This window comes from Zingiber officinale, chromosome 1B (genome assembly GCF_018446385.1).
Source record: "Zingiber officinale cultivar Zhangliang chromosome 1B, Zo_v1.1, whole genome shotgun sequence".
Taxonomy (NCBI): Eukaryota; Viridiplantae; Streptophyta; class Magnoliopsida; order Zingiberales; family Zingiberaceae; genus Zingiber; species Zingiber officinale.
In genome coordinates this window covers 98,503,138-98,524,627 of record NC_055986.1, presented here as the reverse complement: position 1 = coordinate 98,524,627, position 21,490 = coordinate 98,503,138, and the positions used below count along the sequence as shown (strand labels likewise).

Sequence of the window (21,490 nt, the reverse complement as noted above, 5' to 3'; positions counted from 1 at the left end):
ATAATTCATTGTGTGAAGTTAACTATTGTTTAATCAACAACCCCTGTGGGATCGATATTTTATTACTTGACAACACCCGTATACTTATAGGTACACATTAAGTTTTTGGTACCATTACTGGGGACTATTTCTGATTAACATTAGTTGATTAGCATATGAGTTACTCTAGACTTATTAATAGATTTTTTTTATTGATTTGTTTTCTTTTATTTCGGCACTTCCTTTCTTATTTTTTCATTATGCATTTTCTTTCTTATCTTTAATTCTATATTTCTATGTTTCCTCATAATTTTTTTATATACTATGAGCACTAACATGTCAAGCAGGCCCTTAAAAGAATTCTCTACACCCATTTTTATAAGATTTTTATCTCTGATTGTGCAACCTTATATTGAAGCAAAAAGTTTCCAATTAGATCCAGAAATAATTATTATGATAAAAGGTCAGAAATTTGGACGAGAGATATTAGAAAGCCCATATCTACACCTTGAGTCATTCCTGGAGCTTTGTGATATAGTGAACTGTGAGGGTGGTTCAGTAGATGTCATTCAATTGATGGCATTTTCTTTCAGTATCAAAGATAGGGCAAAGACTTGGTTTTATTCTCTCCATCCGCAAAGCATCACAAATTGGGAACAATTGGAGCAGTGATTTCTAAATCATTTTTTTCCTCCAAGTAGAATAGTGTATATGAGGAATTGCATTACAAGTTTTTCTCAGTAAGATCGAGAGTCTCTATTTGAAGCATGGGAGAGATTCAAAAGTTTATTAAGGTAGTGTCCTCATGATGGTTTAGAAAGATGGCTGCAATTGTATATATTCTACATGGAAATTTTTTTTTCAGATAAGTCATTATTGGATTCATCTACTAGAGCTTCTTTTATGAACAAAAGTGTGGACAAAGCATTCACATTAATTAATCAAGTGACATTGAACCTTCATGAATGATCAAATAAAAGTTGAATGGAATTTCCCCTAAGAACTTCATAAGTGCAAGTCATGAAGGCAAAAGAGTCTACCAAACAAAATGCATTTCAACCATCCAAGAGTTTTGAAAATCACAAGTCACAAAATGAGGGATTCGAACGGTTGAATATAAAGATTGATAGCATAATTTCAAAATGGTTCAAATGTGACCTCCCTCTTGTTGGTGCGGTTAGTACTAACGGTCTAACTCAAGTTTTGATAAATGAAAAAGTAGGTTAAGTTAATTTCATATTAATCTAACACTTTTATGAAGTGTGCAAAGGAAGCCTAGATGGATCGACGGACTGACCTGACATCTGGCACGAAGTCCATCTAGGTCGATGAGCTGACCTGATAGTTGGCATGAAGCCTAGACGAGTCAACGGGCTAACCCAATGTCTGGCACGAAGTCCAGCTAGGTCGATGGGCTAACCTGATAGCTGGCATAAAGTTCATATGGGTCGAAGGGCAGACTGGACGTTTGGCAGGTAAGTTGAGGTAAGTCACTGGAGGGGAGTGATTGTGAGGACGCGTTCCCGGGAAGGGAACATTAGGTGTCGATTCAACTTAGATCCATTTCAAAAATCTAAGTTGAGATCATGACTAGATTCCAGTCTCGAGGAGATGGAATCTAATTAATACTCTACTTGTTAATTATAACTATTCTAACACTTTGTTTTGCAGGGTAATATAAATTGCACTTTGTCTCGGACTAACCATTTCTTGCAGGAGAAGGACTTCCTGGAGAAAAAGTGGTCCGAGCACCTAGAAGGGATCCAGACGCCCAGAGTGCAAAAATTATCTCCAACGCACGTCGCAATGTGGAGCGCTCTAGTTGGATGGGCTACGTCATACTCCAGGCACCTGGAAGGGATCCAGGTGGCCCGAGCCTCCTATATAAGGAGGATGCACCCTGGAGCAAAGTACAACGAACAACAAGATCTTCCAATGTTTGCTCTGCCGTGCTACGCTCCTGCGACGCTGAGAAAGCTCCTCCGACAATGCACTTCATTTTTATTTCTCTTTGTTGTTGTTATTCATTCTTTAAAGCAACTATACTTTCTATTTTTAAAATAATTATTCGAATTGCTAGTGGATTGCCCAACGAAATCACTCAATGAGTGCGGGCCTTGGAGTAGGAGTCGACCAAGGCTCCGAACCAAGTAAAAAGGTTCGTGTTAGCATTGTATTTTTTTCATTTTTCTACTTTTCTACTGCTTACTCTCGCTTAAATTTTAGATCGATATTCACCCCCCCTATCAAATTTCACGATCCAACACCTCCTACCCAAACAAGGTCTAGTGAACATTGTAATGATATTAAGTTGAAAAGTGGCAAGAATCATGAAGAACTTATGGAGAAGGACTTGTATAGAATCGAGGAGAAGAACAAAAGAAAATCACAAAAAAACTCAATTTCATTACTCCAAAAAGTGTCCAAAGGCCACAAGTACCTTTCCCTCAATAGTTGATCACACCATCACTAGACAAGCAAGTTGGACCTCCGCCACGAGCTCAAAGGAAATATATAAAAAAAAGAAAGATCAATCCTTCCCAAGGCCTTCACTAAGTATTCCTTTTCCACAAAGGCTAGTGGGGGCCAACAACGATAAAACTTTTGGCAAATTATGTGATATCAATATGGTTGAGTGTAAATTTCTTAATGTATATAAAGATAAGGACTCTTCAGATAAAGAATGTAATGATAATACTATAGCCAACATGTTTTCAGATCTACCTCCTGGTTTTACAAGGTATTGTAGTGGAATTGAATTTTCAAATGATGAATGTGACGAGGTAGATCACCTTAAGATTGCAAGTGAAGTTATTGATCCTCCTGTAGTTTATTCTCTTGCTGAAGAGATTGATGTTGGAATGCTCTTCATAGTATGTGATGATGTTAATGATATGGAAGGAAGTGTAGGGAGTTGTGTTGTCAAAGCAACATCTCAAGAATCACCTCCTTTGTCCACACAACCCTTTGAGTCTATGAGAGTTGCAATAATTGAACATGTTGTGGATCAATGTGTAGAGACTTATGCAGAGATGACAAAGTCTTAAGAACCACCACCTTTAGTTGCACTTCCACTTGAGCTAGAGCCAAAACCAGTACTTAATTTTGAAGAAGGCACATCCACATGTTTGGAACTTTCAGGTACCTCTAAGCAATGCAAAGTATGTATCACTAGTGATCTTTTAGAAAACTTCATAGAGGTACCGGTCATTGATTTTATTAGATGTGATTTATCTTTTGATACATGCTCTGTTAAACCTAATATTTTTATAGTTCTTTCTTATCTTTCTCTTGTATGAGAGGTGTGCTCTTTCTTTGAATGTACAAATTTTCATTGGGCCTATAATTAGAAGCTCAATCTAAAATATCTTCGACCACCTGAAAGAATTTTCATGAAGATGAAGATGGAGAGAACGATACTTCACTTTATATATCCTATGATGAAAGCTCCCTCCATAATAAGAGTCCTTGGTAAGAGGGTGTTGAAATATCTTACCTCTCCAAGAGCGAGATTTAGATGAATCTAATGAGGATGTCGAGCTAATGACCTAAAATAAGCACTTCTTGGGAGGCAACCCAAGTTCTTCTTTCTTGTCATCATTTAAGTTTTTAGTTTCCTTTTAGTTTCTTTTCTTTATTCATAATAACTCATATTCTCTACTTAATTTTTCTTGTCTATCTTATTTTTGTATGTTTCAAAGTTATGGAGGAATATGAATATCAAATAGAGGAGTATTTCCAAACATATGGCGTAGTCTTATAGCTCATCACTTGGTCACTTCTCTAACTTCAAAAATCTCCTCCATATTTTATTTCTAGTTTTCATTGGGACAATGAAAAGTTTAAGTCTGGAGGGACGTGTTGAGTTTAGTTTAGTTTTTTCATATTTCTTTTTTATAATAGTATTTTTCTAGTTGCATCACTTATCATGTCATTGTTGTTAGTTCCTCATAGTAAAATGCTAGCGCATTTCATTTAGATATTTATGTTGTGTGATTTGGTATGCCAGTATGTCTATTAATCTATGTTTTTCTCTCCATAGTAGCATGAAGTGAGCATTGTTATTACTTGAAGAATTGAATGTTAGCCTAGTTTTAGTATCTCTTCACATTATTCTTGACTTTGATGGTTGATATTTTTGAAAATAGTTATGATTCATAGAACCAAACTAGTACTCTTGCTTCTATAGTGATCTCTTAACTACATTTTGGTTACTGGAGAAACTCAGACCATGCAAGCTTATTTGGAAAAATCAATCCCTAAAAAAATAAAGGTATGTTCAAGTTAGATACTTTGTAAATATTCAAATAAAAAATATATAATAAGGGGAAAAAATACTTATCATGAGTAAAAACTAGTAATTCACCTCTTTGAGTCTAAGTTAGGTTACTAGGGAAATGAATACTATATTTCTATAGATATTGAGTATTCCTTTGAAGCCTTGTGTAGACGGTGCATAGCATTTTTTGTGGGGATGAACCTTGCGTGTAGCAGGTATGTGTCTATCGTCAGAAGTATAAAGAACACAGTTAAATGAAAAATTGACTAGGCTTAGAGATTGACACTTGAGAAAGTTAAGCCACTTATCACATTGAGCACAAAGAACTTCTACTTAGGCTAACTCAAATAATTTTTATTTCATGTTCATCAATGAAACTATATGATAGGTTTATATTGATTCATAGGGATTATTACATGTCATCTATGCACATAAATCTAGATTATGGGTTTTGCTTGAGAATAAGCAAAGGTTGAAGTCTGGGGGTGTGATGTGCATAGATTATATACACTTTTATGCATATTCTGACGCATATTCACATACTTAATTTGTACTTGATCTATGTATTTTGACACCTCTTATCATATTTTTAGAATAATTACTCTTTTTTGTCGGAGATATGCTCTTTGTGTATTTTTTTTTTCTACTAATAGGGTGCGATTTTGGAGCAAAAACGACACTCGTAGATGATTCAGAGAAAAAACAAAGATAAAGGGGCTTGGTCGTGTGGAATCCATATGACCGTGCCACTTACTGGAGGTGGAGATGACTTAGGCCATGTGATCTCATACGGTCATGCCATGAAGAGAAGGAAACAACCCCGACTGCGTGGATTCACACGACCGTGTGAGGTCTCCAGAGAGCAAGAAGAGCATGGCTATGTGGATCCATATGACCGTGTGAGATTTCCAGAGGATAAGAAGACTGTGGCCGTGTAAATCCACACGGTTGTGCTGTTGGTTGGTCCTAGGAAAATCGTATCAGTTCCACTGTACAAAAATTTTGTACAAGTGTCGAACCTTTCCTAACAACCTATTGTGTTCTTTAGAAATTAAATTCGGAATCGCAAACAGAACTTAACATTATTGATTCCAAATTTAACTTATCTGTTCTTAATGGTTTAGACTTGGATCGCAAGTGGAACTTAACACTATTGATCCAAATCCACCTATGTTATAAATTCTATTAAATATTAATTTCGGAAATTGGCTCCCAGGTTAAACATGGTGAGGCACATGGCCTTCTTGGGTATGGAGCATCCACCACTGCCTCGACAAAGCCTCTTAACGAAATTCAATATTTAATTTCCTAAAATAACATTAGGTTTAACCAAAAAGAACAATCGAATCACAAATTCAAAAAACAAAAAAACACAAACTCGAATCACAAATTCAAAACTCTAGAATCATATGTCGCTTGTGTTTGGAATTCATACAAAGAAAAACTAGCATGATGCGAAAAATAATTACTAGTTATACCTTTCTTTGTGTGTAACGACCTCTTGATCTTCTACCGTATTCCTCTTCTTATCTCGGGCGTTGTGTGGGCAATGATCTACCGAGATGTGAACCACCCAAGCCCTTCTTTCTTCTTCACCAAGTTTCGGCCACCAAAGCTCCTCCAAGGATGTAGAGGTTCGGCCACCACCACCAAGCTCCAAGGGATGCTAGAAACAAAACCTCCTTTCTCTCGTTCTTCTCCTAGCTTGAACCGGCCACCAAGGACTTCTCTTGTGTTGATGTCGCCGGCCACAAAGGAGGAAGAGAAGAGGAGAAGAGCTAGAAACAATGGCCGGCCACCACCAAGGAAGAGAGGGAGGAAAAATAGAATAGAGTTGTTAGCCATGAAGGCACCCCTCCCCCCCCCCCCCCCCCCCCTCTTTTATAATCCTTGGTCTTGGCAAATAAGGAAAAATTAAATAAAACCTTCCTTATTATCTTTGCCATGAAAAGGAAATTTTAATTGATTAAAATCAATTTTATTTTCTTAAATATCATGGTCGGCCACCTAAAGAGCTCCAAATTAGGCAAGTTTTAAACACAAAATTAAAACTTCCTTATTTATTTTCAAAAATTTTAAAATTAAAATTTCTCTAATAATTTTTTCCTTCATGGTTGGTTATAAAAGAAATTTTTATAAATTAAAATCTTTCTTTTAAACATGTGGATGATTTCTAAAAAGGAAAGTTATCTTTAAAATTAAAATCTCCTTTCAATCTACAAATAAGGAAAGATATCAAATCTTTTTTAATCTTTTGTAGAAACTTGTAAAAGGAAATATTTAATTTTAAAACTCTCTTTTTAAATCATGAACATGGTTACTGTTCATGTCCGAGCTGTGAGTTGATGAAAGTTGGGGGCATGGCGCTCTCTGCTGGCTCCGCGCAGACGCCGGGATGAGGTGGTCCTCCGGCGAACCTGCAACAAAGCCGGGTCGGGAAGGGGTTCCCGGCGACGACCCTCCGACGCTCAAGTTAGGTGAGAAGAAAGCTGAAGAAAAATAAGGAGAACTGTAGCTATAGTATAGTTGATTGCATACCTCCGTCGAAGTCTGGGGGTCCTTATATAGGCCCCCGAGGAGGCGCGTGCACGCTCATCGATGCGTGTGTGCTTCCCCAAACAAACATCAAAGTGGGCGTTGTCAGAAAAGCACGACTAACGCCATACCACAACCGTCCGAGCATATCTCTGACATGACAGTGGAAACTTCGACTGTACGATTCTCTGTCCGGTCCGACCACCGACCATGCTGTCTGTCGGTGGCACATATCTCGAGAAGGATATCTCTAGCTGTCTTCTTTGTACTCTTCTACACCTTTTGTTTGTTACTGTTCCGAGCGAGAAAACCGCTCGGCCATACTAGCGTCCAGGAGGGATAGACATTGGACCGAGCGGACTGTCGGCTCAGCCTCAAGCTCAGACGGGCATGTCAGCTCCGCTGGTCCGCTGCTGGTGCACTGTTCGTCTAAGCTGACAAGTTGTTAATCCGTCACTCAGTCGAGCGGACCGATTGCTCGGCGCATCGGCTCTCTTAAGCGGACCCCTGAGCGTCGAAAACCTGACCGGCGGTCGAGTTTTCTCCGGGCCGACCCGAGTACTGATGTGGACGCTCGGCCAAGTAGCCTCCCGCTCGGCCAAGTGGCCTCCCGCCCGGCCAACACTATACGTTGACCGCCTTGACTTTGACCTCCATGGGCCATCGATCCCTATTCATTCAGGACCCCCCCTCTTAATACCGGATCACCTGCCTCCCCCTCAAGTCTAGTCGAAGGAGGCTGCAAGTCCGAATGACTGGACTACTGGACTGGTGACATCACGACCGCTCTGCCCCTGGCAGAAATATTTATCCGATCAGGAACTGTGTGGTGGATGATGTCGCTTGGCCTATCACCCGCCGGCGCTTGGCAAATATTGGTCTTATGGTCATCTGCCTTGCCGACCCAACGTCAGTCGACGCTGACATCCCCCAGATTTCCTCGAGATTTATACAAATCTGTGCCATTAAGGTTGAGCACGCACCCTCGCCTGCGTAATGGGGGTCATTAAATGCGCCCAATGGGGTGATGCCATGTGGCCAGGAGGCCGTCATCGCCTGCTCGAGCTATCAGGCTCGATGTGACCCCTGGTGCTTTGAATTCAATGGGCGGATACGCTCCTCGGATCTTGTGCCTTGGATCGGGCGATCCTTGCAGCTCGAGCCTAACCTTTATAAGGCCGCCTCCTCTCCTTCCGCCGCTTCCGCTTTATCGCGCCCGTGTTCTTTGAAGGTCCCCGCTCTATTCTTCGGCGAACCAATTCTCCGCATTCCGGCCACTAGCTCTCTTCTCCGACAATCCTTTACCCTTTAAGAACTCTTTGCCCACTCCTTTTTTGTTTTCTTCGCGCTTTTCTTCGCATTCCGGTGGTGTCTGTGCTCCGTAGACACAGTTTTGCTCACCGCCTCCATTGCCTTCTGCTTTTCCTTAGCTTCGCATTCCGGCTATAATGGCTAGTTCTTCTGCCCCCTCTCCCGGTCTTTTGTATCAAACCATGGAGAGTAGGTTTGATTCGGGAGATGCCTTCAAACTAATCATTACCTATGACATCCCTTCTGACCATAAACATGTTTTGGCCGAGTCATCCGACCGGCCACATGACCCGCCGGCCGGGACTGTTACCTTCTTCCGCGACCAATTCGTAGGTGGCCTTAGGTTTCCGATCCACCCATTCATCTTAGAAGTTTGTAATTATTTTTGTATTCTGCTCGGCCAGCTCATGCCAAATTCCTTTAAGCTGCTGTGCGGCGTAGTTGTGCTCTTCTGGGTGCACAATATTCCCCTTAAGCCCCAAATCTTCCATTATTTTTACTACCCCAAGCAGTTCGAGATGGGCACCTTCTTGTTTCAAGCTCGGATCGGTCTAGTTTTCTTTGATAAAATGCCTACCTCCAATAAGCATTGGAAAGAGCATTTTTTCTTCATGAGTCTCCCCGAGCCGACGCCTTTCCGAACCAGTGGTAGACTGTTTTGCCACCTCGCCCTGACCTGAAGAGGTATAGAACAGAGCCTGCTTTTCTACACGCGGCTAACTTGTTGGCCGGGCTGAAGCTGAACATCAATAAGCTGCTACCTGAAGGGATGATGTACCTATTCGGTTTAAGTCCGATTAGAACGTGGCTTCCAAACGACACCGGTAAGAAAATGACTTTCTCCCTTTTTCTTTGAGTCTAACTGATTTTTTTTTCCCGTTTTTCTACAGCTGAGACTATGATGAAATCGGTGGTGTTCAGCATGCTGAAACGCAAGGCCGCCGAGATAGAGGCGGCTACAGCACAGGAGACAAAGAAACTTGTCCTAACCCCGATTGGCTCACATGAAGGTGAGAGTGATGAGGCTCAGACGGCGGGCGAGATGTCTGTCGCTCGGACGGTTACCCCCAAGGCAGCCGGGGAGACCATCCCTTCAAGTGTGCCACCGGCCGCTAGGCCTGAGGAAGCTGAGTCTGCTGAAGATGAAATTCCATTGGCTGGGTGCAAACGTCGCCGCACGGGCACCCCAACCCGCTCGGCCGCCTTTGTCGTTCACGTGTCCGAACAGATGGGCGACCCTCCTCTAGCTCCAGCGTCTGTGGAAGCGCTGTCGTCCGACAGGACCCTATCTCAAGGAGACTGGCCTTCCGACCCCGTCGTCGCTCAGTCCCTTAGCTCGCTCCCTCCAGCTCACCAGATAATCAAGCGCTCTCTCATTCGCTCTGAGTCGGTCGAACAAACTTCTGCTCCTTCCGCGTCCGCTCAGTCCACTCCAGGCCGGCACAGGACTATCAAGGCTCTACTCCACCTGCCGACAGAGGAATATCTGCAGAAGGCTAACCAAGCGTCGAGCCCCGAACACCTGATAACAATTCAGGGGCCTCTCACAAAAGTCTGGGAGATCGCCCGAGCGCGTATGGGCGTGATGCCACCTGGGCTGCTCGGCAATAGCTATCTGCAACAAACTACTGGGGTAACTCTTACAAGCTTTTTCTTCTTATCCTCCATTCGATATTTTACATTTTTAACCGAATCACAGCATTGGGTCGAGAGTATAGCGGTGTGCCACCGCTTAGCTTTCCTCGAGGAGGAATTCAAAAATCTCAAGGTCTCTGGGGGAACCCCTCTTCAAGGCCCTTCCTACGCCGAGCTGAAGGCCGATCTGGAGAAGACCAACAAACTGCTGGAGGCTGAGCGGCACAGATCCTCGGGCTTGCAGACCATGGTGGACCGGCTAGAGACCCAAGTCAAAACATATGACAAGAAGATCACATTGGCCACCAACAGGAAGAATCAGGCCATCTCCGACCTGGAGGCGATGAATGCTGAGGCCCGGGCGCTTGAGGAGAAAATCAACGAATTGACCAAACTGTTGACCACTGAGAAGGACGGACGCTCGGCGGAGGTGGCCACTCTTCAGAGTGATCTGAAGACCCTTCAAGATGCAATAGAGGACTCCTGAGCTGACTTTAAAGAATATCAAGACTCCGAGCCGAGCCGGGTTGCTATCATGCAGCAGAACTATATCCGCTCAGAGAAGTTTGTGGAGAAAACCTGCGATCGGCTCATCCACACATTTGAGTTGGCCATTACTGCCACGGCCGACTACCTGAAGACCAAGGGTCGGCTTCCTGAGGACTTCACTATTCCCGTCCGTGACCACGCTAACCTTCTGACCATGATTCCGGACGAGATTTTTAATTATTTAGAGTGAAGTCGTGGATGTACATTGGTCGTCCGGTCGATATTATTTTGTTGTAATCGTCGTTCGGTTAGTTTTGATGAATGAATCTTTCTATGTCCTTGGTCGCTTGTCTAATTACCATGCGTATTTGAACCGCGTGACTCTTGAGCCCTAAGTTTTGTTGAGCTTTTGTGATGCCAAGGATGGGCCCTCTAGCTGTCGTTCGGCAATCTACAAGTCAGGTTTTCAATTGCCGATCCACGAACTCCGGGCCAGGGGGTTTATAGACGCCGGTCCGACTCTGGGATTTAATGTCACCGCTCGACGGTCTTGAGGCCGGTGGGTTTATAGTCGCCAGTCCGACTGTAGAGTATAACGTCGTCGCTCGACAGTCTTCAGGTCGGTGGGTTTATAGTCGCCGGTCCGACTCTAGAGCTTAATGTCACCGCTCAACTGTCTTCAGGCCGGTGGATTTATAGTCGCCAGTTTGACTCTAGAGTTTAACGTCGCCGCTCGACGGTCTTCAGGCCGGTGGGTTTATAGTCGCCGGTCTGATTCTAGAGTTTAACGTTGCCGCTCGACGGTCTTCAGTCCGGTGGGTTTATAGTCACCGGTCCGACTCTAGAGTTTAACGTCGCCGCTCGACGGTCTTCAGGCTGGTGGGTTTATAGTCGGTGGTCCGACTCTAGAGTTTAATGTCGCCGCTCGACAGTCATCAGGCCGGTGGGTTTATAGTCGCCGGTCCAACTCTAGAGTTTAACGTCGCCGCTCAACGGTCTTCAGGCCGGTGGATTTATAGTCGCCGGTCCGACTCTAGAGTTTAAGGTCGCCGCTCGACAGTCTTCAGGCCGGTGGGTTTATAGTCGCCGGTCTGACTCTAGAGTTTAACGTCACCGCTCGACGGTCTTCAGGCCGGTGGGTTTATAGTCGCTGGTCCGACTCTAGAGTTTAACGTCGCCGCTCGACGGTCTTCAAGCCAGTGGGTTTATAGTCGTCGGTCCGACTCTAGAGTTTAACGTCACCGCTCGACGGTCTTCAGGCCGATGGATTTATAGTCGCCGGTCTGACTCTAGAGTTTAACATCGCCGCTCGACGGTCTTCAGGCAGCTGGGTTTATAGTCGCCGGTCCGACTCTAGAGTTTAACGTCGCCGCTCGACGGTCTTCAGGCCGGTGGGTTTATAGTCACCGGTCCGACTCTAGAGTTTAACGTCGCCGCTCGACGGTCTTCAGGCAGCTGGGTTTATAGTCGCCGGTCCGACTCTAAAGTTTAACGTCGCCGCTCGACGGTCTTCAGGCCGGTGGGTTTATAGTCACCGGTCCGACTCTAGAGTTTAACGTCGCCGCTCGACGGTCTTCAGGCCGGTAGATTTATCGTCGTCGGTCCGACTCTAGAGTTTAACGTCGCCGCTTGACGGTTTGCGGAAGCTCAGTCGTTCGGCGTGCACTAGTTGTGTCTTTTTATGATCTTATTCCTGCATTCAAAAGATAGCGTAGAACGGGAATACACTCAATTAATTACACAGGCGCACCTTTTCATCCAGCTCGATACGGCTGGAGGTGGTTTACGCTCCATGGTCGTTCCAGTCGTCGTCCGTCTTGATCTTTGAGTTAGTAGGCGCCCGATCGGAGCTTCTCAATGACCTTGAAGGGTCCAGCCCAGGGAGCCTCCAGCTTGCTTACATCACCGACTGGCTTTACCTTCTTCCATACTAGATCTCCGACCTGGAATGCTCTGGGGATTACTCGCCTATTGTAATTTTGCTTCATTCTCTGCCTGTACGCCATTAGCTGAACAGTTGCTTTAGCTCGTGCCTCATCTACCAAATCCAGCTCCAGCTGCCTCCACTTGGTGTTGTCCGCGTCGTATTGCTGCACCCAATTTGATTCGATCCCAACCTCTATTGGCACGATAGCCTCTCCTCCGTACACCAAGTGGAACGACGTGGCCCCCGTTCCTTCCTTAGGAGTCGTACGGAGCGCCCATAAGACGCCAGGGAGCTCGTCCACCCAACTACCCCGAGGTGGTTGAGTCGTACCCTTAGAATTCAAAGAATTTCCCGATTGGCGACTTCGGCTTGTCTTTTGCTCTGTGGGTATGCCACAGAGGTGAAGTGTTGTTCGATGTCATACCCTTCGCACCATTCTTGGAGCTCCTGTCCTGGGAACTGCCTCCCATTGTCGGACATGAGCCACCTCGGAATGCCGAACCGATATATGAGGTGCTGCCAAATGAATTTTTTGACCATCTGCTCGGTTATCTTGGCCAGTGGCTCTGTCTCGACCCACTTGGAGAAGTAGTCCACCGCAACCAGTAGGAACTTCCCCTGTCTGGTTGCCATAAGCAAGGGTCCCACGATGTCCATGCCCCACTGGTCAAATGGACAGGATACCGTGGACGCCTTCATCTCTTCCGTCGGTCGGTGGGAGAAGTTGTGATACTTCTGGCAGGAAAGGTAAGTGGCTACGGTCCGAGCGGCGTCTTCCTGGAGAGTCGGCCAGAAGTACCCGGCAAGCAAGATCTTCCTCGCTAATGATCGGCCGCCAGGGTGTCCTCCGCAAGATCCTTGATGTACTTCCTTCAATATATATTCCGCGTCCTCCGAGCTGACGCACTTTCAAAGTGGCCGGGAAAAAGCTTTCTTGTAAAGCTGGTCCCTGATGAGGGTGAACCGACCAGCTCTCCTTCTCAGAAGCGGGGCTTCATTCCGGTCGGAATGAGTGGCTCCTGACCGCAAGAACTCTATTATAGCCATCCTCCAGTCGCTGGGGAACATGAGGCCTTCCATCCTGTCAATGTGCGCTACTAAGGATAACTGCTCTATTGCTTGTTGAACGTCGATCGGTGTTATTGAACTAGCCAGCTTCGCCAACTCATCTGCCACCTGGTTGTCTGCTCGAGGAATTTTTTGTACCACCACCTCGCCAAAGCTGGTCTTGAGCCTTTCGAAGGCCTCCACGTAGAGCTTGAGCCTTGCATTGTTGACCTCGAAAACTCCCGAGAGTTGTTGAGCGGCGAGCTGAGAGTCAGAGAAGATAATCACTCGGCTCGCTCCCACGTGTCAAGCGGCCTGCAGTCCCGCTATGAGGGCTTTGTATTCTGCCTTATTGTTAGTAGCTCGATAATCCAGCCGAACGGACAGATACATCCGATCCTCCTGTGGTGAGACTAACAGAATGTCGACTCCGCTCCCGATTCGAGTTGATGATCCATCCACATAAACCTTCCAGGAAGCCTCACGCTCGGGGCTCTGTACTTTCGTGACAAAGTCCACTAGGGATTGTGCTTTAATTGCTGGACGGGGCTATTATTGAATATCAAATTCACTGAGCTCGGTAGTCCATTTAATCAGTCGTTCGAACGCCTCTCGGTTGAGGAGGACTCTCCCTAGAGGGTTGTTCGTCATGACAATGATTGTGTGCGGCAGAAAATAGGGTCGGAGTCTCCGAGCAGTGAGGACTAAAGCGAATGCAAGCTTTTCGAGACCAGTGTAGCGGGACTCAGCATCCTTTAGGATATGACTTAAGAAATACACAAGCTGCTCTTCGCCATTTTGCCTTACCAACGCCGAGCCGACGGCCTGCTCGGTTGAGGATAGGTAGATACGGAGTGGTTTGCCGGCGGCTGGCTTAGCCAGTATAGGTAATGAATTCAGATATACCTTTAATTCTTCGAAAGCCTTATCACACTCTGTGTCCCATTGGAATTTGGCTGCTCGACGCAAAATCTTGAAGAATGGCAAACTTCGGTCGGTTGTCTTAGGGATGAATCGTGACAAGGCTGTTATCCGTCCAGTGAGGCGTTGCACTTCCTTCATGCTTCAGGGCGGTGGCATGTCCTGCAGCGCCCTCACTTTGCTAGGGTTCGCCTCGATGCCCCATTCGGTAACAATGTAGCCCAGGAATCGCCCACCTTTCGCCTCGAACAAACACTTCTAGGGGTTCAGCTTAACTCCATACATTCTCAGCATTCAGAAGGTTTCTTCTATATCTACACACAGGTCGACCGCTCGGAGTGATTTAATAAGTATGTCATCTACGTATACCTCCAAGTTTCGCCCGATCTGCTTTCGGAACACCCTGTTCATGAGCCGCTGAAACATGGCGCCCGCGTTCTTCAGCCCGAACGACATTACCTTGTAGCAGTAGGTGTCATCCGTCGTGATGAAACTCACTTTCTCCTGGTCTTCTCGGGCGAGCGGCACCTGGTGATAACCCTGATATGCATCCAGCATGCATATCAGCTCGCATCCGGCGGCCGAGTCCACCATTTGGTCGATCCGGGGCAGAGGGTAGAAGTCCTTCAGGCACTCCCTATTAAGGTCCTGAAAATCAATGCAGACCCTCCACTTGTTACCCGGCTTGGAGACTAGCACCACATTTGCCAACCAGCTCGGGAATTGCACTTCCCATATATGGCCAGCTTCCAGCAGCTTTTCGACCTCCGGTCGAATGATAACGTTCTGCTCTACGCTGAAGTCCCGCTTTCTCTGCTTTACTGGTCGAGCGTCCCATCGAACATGGAGCTCATGCTGCGCTACGCTCAGCGAAATGCCCGGCAACTCGTGGGTTGACCATGCGAAGACATCATAGTTGCGTCGTAGGCACTCGACCAGCTCCTCCCTCTGGTCTTCCTCCAGGTCAGACGCTATGAATGTTGTGGCTTCTGGCCGGTCGGGTTGGATCTGTACTTCCTCCTTTTCCTTGTAAACTAAAGTTGGAGGCTTTTCAGTTACGATATTTACCTCGAGGCGTGGTGTTTTTCGCGCGGACCTGGACTCGACTCGAACCATTTCCACATAGCATCGCCGGGCGGCCAGCTGGTCTCCTCAGACTTCGCCCACTTGGTCGTCCAAGGGGAACTTGATCTTCTAGCAGAAAGTGGAGACAACTGCTCGGAATTCGTTGAGGGTGGGTCGCCCCAATATGACATTGTAAGTGGAGGGGCATCGACCACAATGAAGTTAGTGGTTCTCGTTCTTCGTAGCGGCTCCTCACCCAACGATATAGCCAGCCTGGTCTGGCCGACCGGCAAGACCTCGTTGCCAGTGAATCCATACAAGGGTGTTGTCATCGGGAGCAGCTCGGCACGATCAATTTGTAGTTGGTCAAACGCCTTTTTGAAGATGATGTTGACCGAGCTGCCTGTATCAATAAAAATACGGTGAATACTGTAATTTTCTATTATCGCTCAGATGATGAGTGTGTCATCGTGCGACACTTCGACTCCTTCCAGGTCCCTAGGCCCGAAGCTGATCTCGGGACCTCGTGCTCGTTCTTGACTGCAGCCTACTGCATGAATCCTTAGCTGCCGAGTGTGTGACTTTCTGGCCCTGTTGGAATCTCCTCCCGTAGGGTCCCCAGCGATGATGTTGATTTCGCCCCGAGCAGTATTGCTTCGATTTTCATCCTCCCTAGCGGAGTGGCTCACTCGCTCCTGTGAGGCTCGGGGGTTGGCCCTCGACGAATGATGATGCTGCCGCTCGACCGACTCCCTAGCCCCACGTCGTCCAGTGTCTTGGTGTCGGGGGCGGCGATCAGGTGAAGGGGATCGGCGGCGATAGCTCCTAGGCACTGGGTGAGCGATCGACGGAAGGCTCCGACAGTCACGGGTGTTGTGGGTGGCTAACTGGTGAAGTGAAAAGAACATGGGAGTCCATACCTTTCCCTTCTGCTTAGGCCGATCAGCCGCCACATGTTGGACAGCTTGCAGTCTTGATTTGTGGTGTGGACGTACTCCTTCGACTCGAGGTTTCTTTTCTTCTTGCAGGTGTTTCTTTTCTTCTTGCCGCCTGGGCTTCCTCCACATTGATGTATTCATTGTCTTTATGCAGTATATGGTCGTAGCTGCGAGGCGACTTTCTGATGAGTGAGCGGAAGAAATCGTCGTCCACAAGCCCTTGTGTGAACACATTCATCATGGTCTCCGAGGTGACTGTCGGGATATCCATGGCCACCTGGTTGAAGCGCTAGATGTAAGCTCAGACCGTCTCCCTCGGGCCTTGTTTTATAGCGAACAAGCTGACGCTGGTCTTCTGGTAGCGCCTGCTGCTCGCGAAATGATGAAGGAAAGCCGTGCGGAATTCTTTGAAGCTTGTGATCGATCCGTCCGGCAGCCTTCGGAACCACCGTTGCGTTGATCCCGAAAGGGTGGTGAGAAATACCCTACACTTTACACCACTTGTATATTGATGTAAAGTGGCCGTGTTGTCAAACTTACCCAGATGGTCATCCGGGTCGGTGGTCCCCTTATATTCTCTGATCGTCGCGGGCGTGTAGTGGCTTGGCAGTGGATCCTGAAGAATGACCTCGGAAAACTGCCGATTGATCCGCTCGGGGGATGACTCAGCCTGAGGCACCATCCCCTTCATAGCATCCCGTACGGGCGCTTCATCTGATGACCCTTGATTGGCCTGTGCCAGCTCGAACGGAGTCTGGAATAATGCCCGATGAAACGGAATAGGGGCAGGCGGCGCATTCCCTGGAGTGTCGGTCTGACCTTTATTCTGCGCCCATGTGGAGTATTGCTCCGGTCGGTCCTCCTCCGCTGCTCAGCCACCTGACGCCAAAGTTGCCTGTTATGCTAACCGCTCGGCTAGCACCTTCTGTTGCTGCTGCTCCATGATTTTTGCCGCTCTTGCCTCAATAAGGGTGTCGAGGTCCTCCTGAGAGAGTGTCACAGTGTGTGGTCGTCCAGCTCCTTCCATGTTCTCTGCTCGGATTCAGGTGCGTTCCCACAGACGGCGCCAATTTGTTCCTATCCGAGCTGTGAGTTGATGAAAGCTGGGGACGTGGCACTCTCTGTTGGCTCCGAGTAGACGTCGGGATGAGGTGGACCTCCGGCGAACCTGCAACAAAGCCGGCCCGGGAAGGGGTTCCCGGCGACGACCCTCCGACGCTCAAGTCAAGCGAGAAGAAAGCTGAAGCAAAATAAGGAGAACTGTAGCTACAGTATAGTTGATTGCATACCTCCGTCGAAGTCTGGGGGTCCTTATTGTTGGTTAGTCCTAGGAAAATGTACCGGTTCCACTGTACAAAAATTTTTTGTACAAGTGTCGAACCTTTCCTTAAATAACCTATTGTGTTCTTTAGAAGTAAAATTAGGAATCACAGACGGAACTTAACATCATTGATTCCAAATTTAACTTATCTGTTCTTAATGGTTTAGATTTGAATCGCAAGCGGAACTTAACACTATTGATTCAAATCCACCTATGTTATTAATTCCATAAATATTAATTTCCAAAATTGACTTCCAAGACTGCATGGCAAGGCACATGACCTTCTTGGATATGGGAGCAACCACCACCGCCTAGGCAAAGCCTTTTAAGGAAAGCTAATATTTATTTCCTTAAATAACTCTAGGTTAACCAAAAAGAACAATCGAATCATAAATTTGAAAAAGAAGAAAACACAATCTCGAAAAACTAATTCGAAAAACTAGATCTAATTGCCTCTTGTATTTAGAATTCTTACAAAGAAAATAACTAGTATGATGTGGAAGAAAATTACTAGTTATACCTTCTCTTTGTAAGCTAATGACCTCGAGATCTTCTGCCGTATTCCTCGCCTTGCCTTGGACGTCGTGTGGGCGACGATCCTCCAAGATGAACACCACCCAAAAGCTTCCTCCTCTTCTTCTAAAATCCGGCCACCAACACCACCAAGGAGAAGAGAGCAAAAGGGAAAAGAGAGAAGAAAGGGAGGGCCGGCCACTTGATGATCTCCAAGCTAGAGAATAAGAATTGTATCTCATGAAACCCCCTCACCCCTTCTTTTATATTACTTGCCCAAGGCAAATAAGAAAAAACTTTTTATAAAAAATAAAATCATCCAAGAGTTTTTCCTTTTTCCTTTTTATTTTTCCTTTTCTTTCCTCTTGATTGAATCAATCACCAATTTTAATTTGTGATGATTTTAATTAATTTTAATATGGTCGGCCACTTGCTTGGGCACCAAGCAAGGTGGCCGGCCACCTCATCAAGAGAATAAAGGAAATATATTTTATAAAATTTTTACAAGAAAAACTCTTAAAATTTTACAAGCTCTCTTTCCTAAAGTGGGAGTTAAAAAAGGAAAGTTCTAAAAATTAAAATCATGTTTTAAAATTTAAAACTTCTCTTACAAAATTTCCTTTTTTAACATGATGATAGAAAATTTTAATTTTAAAACTTATCTTCCTTTTTTTCTTAAACCATGAGGATGGTTAAAAAAGGAAAGTTTTAAAACTTTTAAAACTCTCTATTAAAACATGTGGCCTAATTCAAATAAGGAAAGTTTTAAAAATTAAAATCTCTCTTTTAAAACTTATAGTTTTCTATAAAGAGAAGATTTAAAAAATTCAAAACAACTCTCCTATTTGAATTATTATTGGTCGGCCCCTACAAGCTTGGTCACCAAGCAATAGGGCCGACCCCTATAAGAGGATGTGGCAGGCCATTGCTTAGTCACCAAGCAATGGTCCGGCCCCCTTCTTGGACACCAAGAAGAGCCTTACATTTGGATGAACTTGAGGCTATAATGAGGCTACGACAGGGACCTAGAGGAGAAATTGGTTTTGGCCTTCTGATGAGCTTGAGTATCTTGTGCTCGCCCCGAACACACAACTCAAGTTCATCGATAATAACTTATTCCACTAGAGAGTTATTATCGCACTACCGCACCAATCCCAAATTACATTATGGGCTCCTTCTTATCATGAGTGTATTAGTCTCCCTGTGTTTAAGATTACGAACGTCCACTAATTAAGTAAGTTACTGGCAACTCACTTAATTAATATCTAGATCCAAGAGTAATACCACTCAACTTTATTGTCATGTGGGACTAAGTCCACCTGCAGGGTTTAACATGACAATCCTTATGAGCTTCTCTTGGGGACATTCTCAACCTAGATAACTAGGACACAGATTCCTTCTATAATCAACAACACACACTATAAGTAATATCATTTCCCAACTAATCAGGCATATTGATTTATCGAGCTAAACCTCACCCTTTGATAAGTCAAAGAAATAAATATTAAATATATGTGCTTGTTATTATATTAGGATTAAGAGCACACACTTCTATAATAACCAAGGTCTAGTTCTTTTACTAAGTCAGTACAAAAGAACTTACCCAAATGGTCCTACTCAATACACTTAAAGTGTATCAGTGTAATTTATTAGTCAAGATAAACTAATACTTAATTACACTACTACTATTCTGATGATTTGTTCCTTTCCATCTTAGTCGTGAGCAACTGTTTATAATTTATAGAGAACCGACAACATGATCTTCTGAGTGTGACACCACACTCCATGTTATCTACTATATAAATTAATTGAACAATTACATTTAACAAATAAATACAGATATTGACCAATGTGATTCTTTTATTTCAAAAATAAATGTTTACAAAAGCTAGGCTTTTAGTATATACTCCAACACTTATATAGGCCCCCGGGGAGGCGCGTGCACGCTCATCGACGCATGCACGCTTCCCCAAACATACCTCAAAGTGGGCGTGTCAGAAAAGCACGCCTGACGCCATACCGCAACCATCCGAGCATATCTCTGACATGACAGTGGAAACTTCCACCGTACGATTCTCTGTCTGGTCCGGCCACCGACCATGTTGTCTGTCGGCGGCACATATCTCGAGAAGGATATCTCTTGCTATCCCCTTTGTACTCTTCTACACCTTCTGTCTGTTACTGTTCCGAGCGAGAAAACCGCTCGGCCATACTAGCGTCCAGGAGAGACAGACATTGGACTGAGCAGACTGTCAGCTCAGCCTCAAGCTCGGACGGGCATGTCATCTCCGCTGGTCCGCTGCTGGTGCACTGTTCGTCTGAGGTGACAAGTTGTTAATCCATCACTCAGCCGAGCGGACCGATTGCTCGGCGCATCGGCTCTCTTAAGCGGACCCCTGAGCGTCGGAAACCCGACCTGCGGTTAAGTTTTCTGCGGGCTGACCCGAGTACTAATGTGGACGCTCGGCCAAGTATCCTCCCACTCTGCCAAGTAGCCTCCCGCCCGGCCAACACTATACGTTGACCGCCTTGACTTTGACCTCCACGGGCCATCGATCCCTATTCGTTCAGGACCCCCCCCCCCCCTTCTTAATACCGGATTAGTTACAAAAAGGAAAGTTTTATCAAAATTAAAATCTTCCTTTCAATCTACAAATAAAGAAAGATATCAAATCTTTTCTCAATCTTTTGTAGAAAGCTATAAAAAGAAAGATTTAAATTTTAAACTCTCTTTTAAAATCATGGAATCCACATAAGAAAAGTTTAAAAATAAAAATCCTTTTAATTTTCTTAGGGTCGGCCACACCATGCTTGGGCTCCAAGCATTGGCCGGCCACCTACTTGGCTCATCCTATTGGTCTTGGCCGACCCCTAGCTTGGGCTCTAAGCTAGCTTGGTCAACCCCATTAGGATGGGTATAAAGGTGGGTATAGGTGGGTATAATATTTTATAAATAAGAGGCTACGATAGGGACCGAGAGGAGGAATTGATTTTGGTCTCCCGATGAAATTAAACTTCCGTATTCGCCCCGAACACCCAACTTAATTTCATCAATAATAATTCATTCCACTAAAGAATTATTATTGAACTACCGCACCAATCCCAAATTACATTTTAAGCTCCTTCTTATCATGAGTGTGTTAATCTCTCTGTGTTTAAGATGTCAAATGTCCACTAATTAAATGAGTTACTGACAACTCACTTTAATTAATATCTTATTCCAAGAGTAGTACCACTCAACCTTATTGTTGTGTCGGACTAAGTCCACCTGCAGGGTTTAACATGACAATCCTTATGAGCTCCTCTTGGGGACATTATCAACCTAGATTTCTAGGACACAGTTTCCTTCTATAATCATCAACACACACTATATGTAATATCATTTCCCAACTTATCGGACCTATTGATTTATCGAGCTAAATCTCACCCTTTGATAAGTCAAAGAAATAAATACTGAATATATGTGCTTGTTATTATATTAGGATTAAGAGCACACACTTCCATAATAACTAAGGGCTTGTTCTTTTATT

The 21,490-nt window shown here is 45.1% G+C and overlaps 1 non-coding gene across 1 annotated transcript; it reads right to left on the bottom strand.

Moving 5' to 3' along the window:
* Positions 1–688: 688 nt before the first annotated feature.
* Positions 689–794, bottom strand: LOC121993436. The gene has a single exon (XR_006115285.1). It is a non-coding gene; the product is annotated as a small nucleolar RNA R71 (small nucleolar RNA).
* Positions 795–21,490: the final 20,696 nt, after the last annotated feature.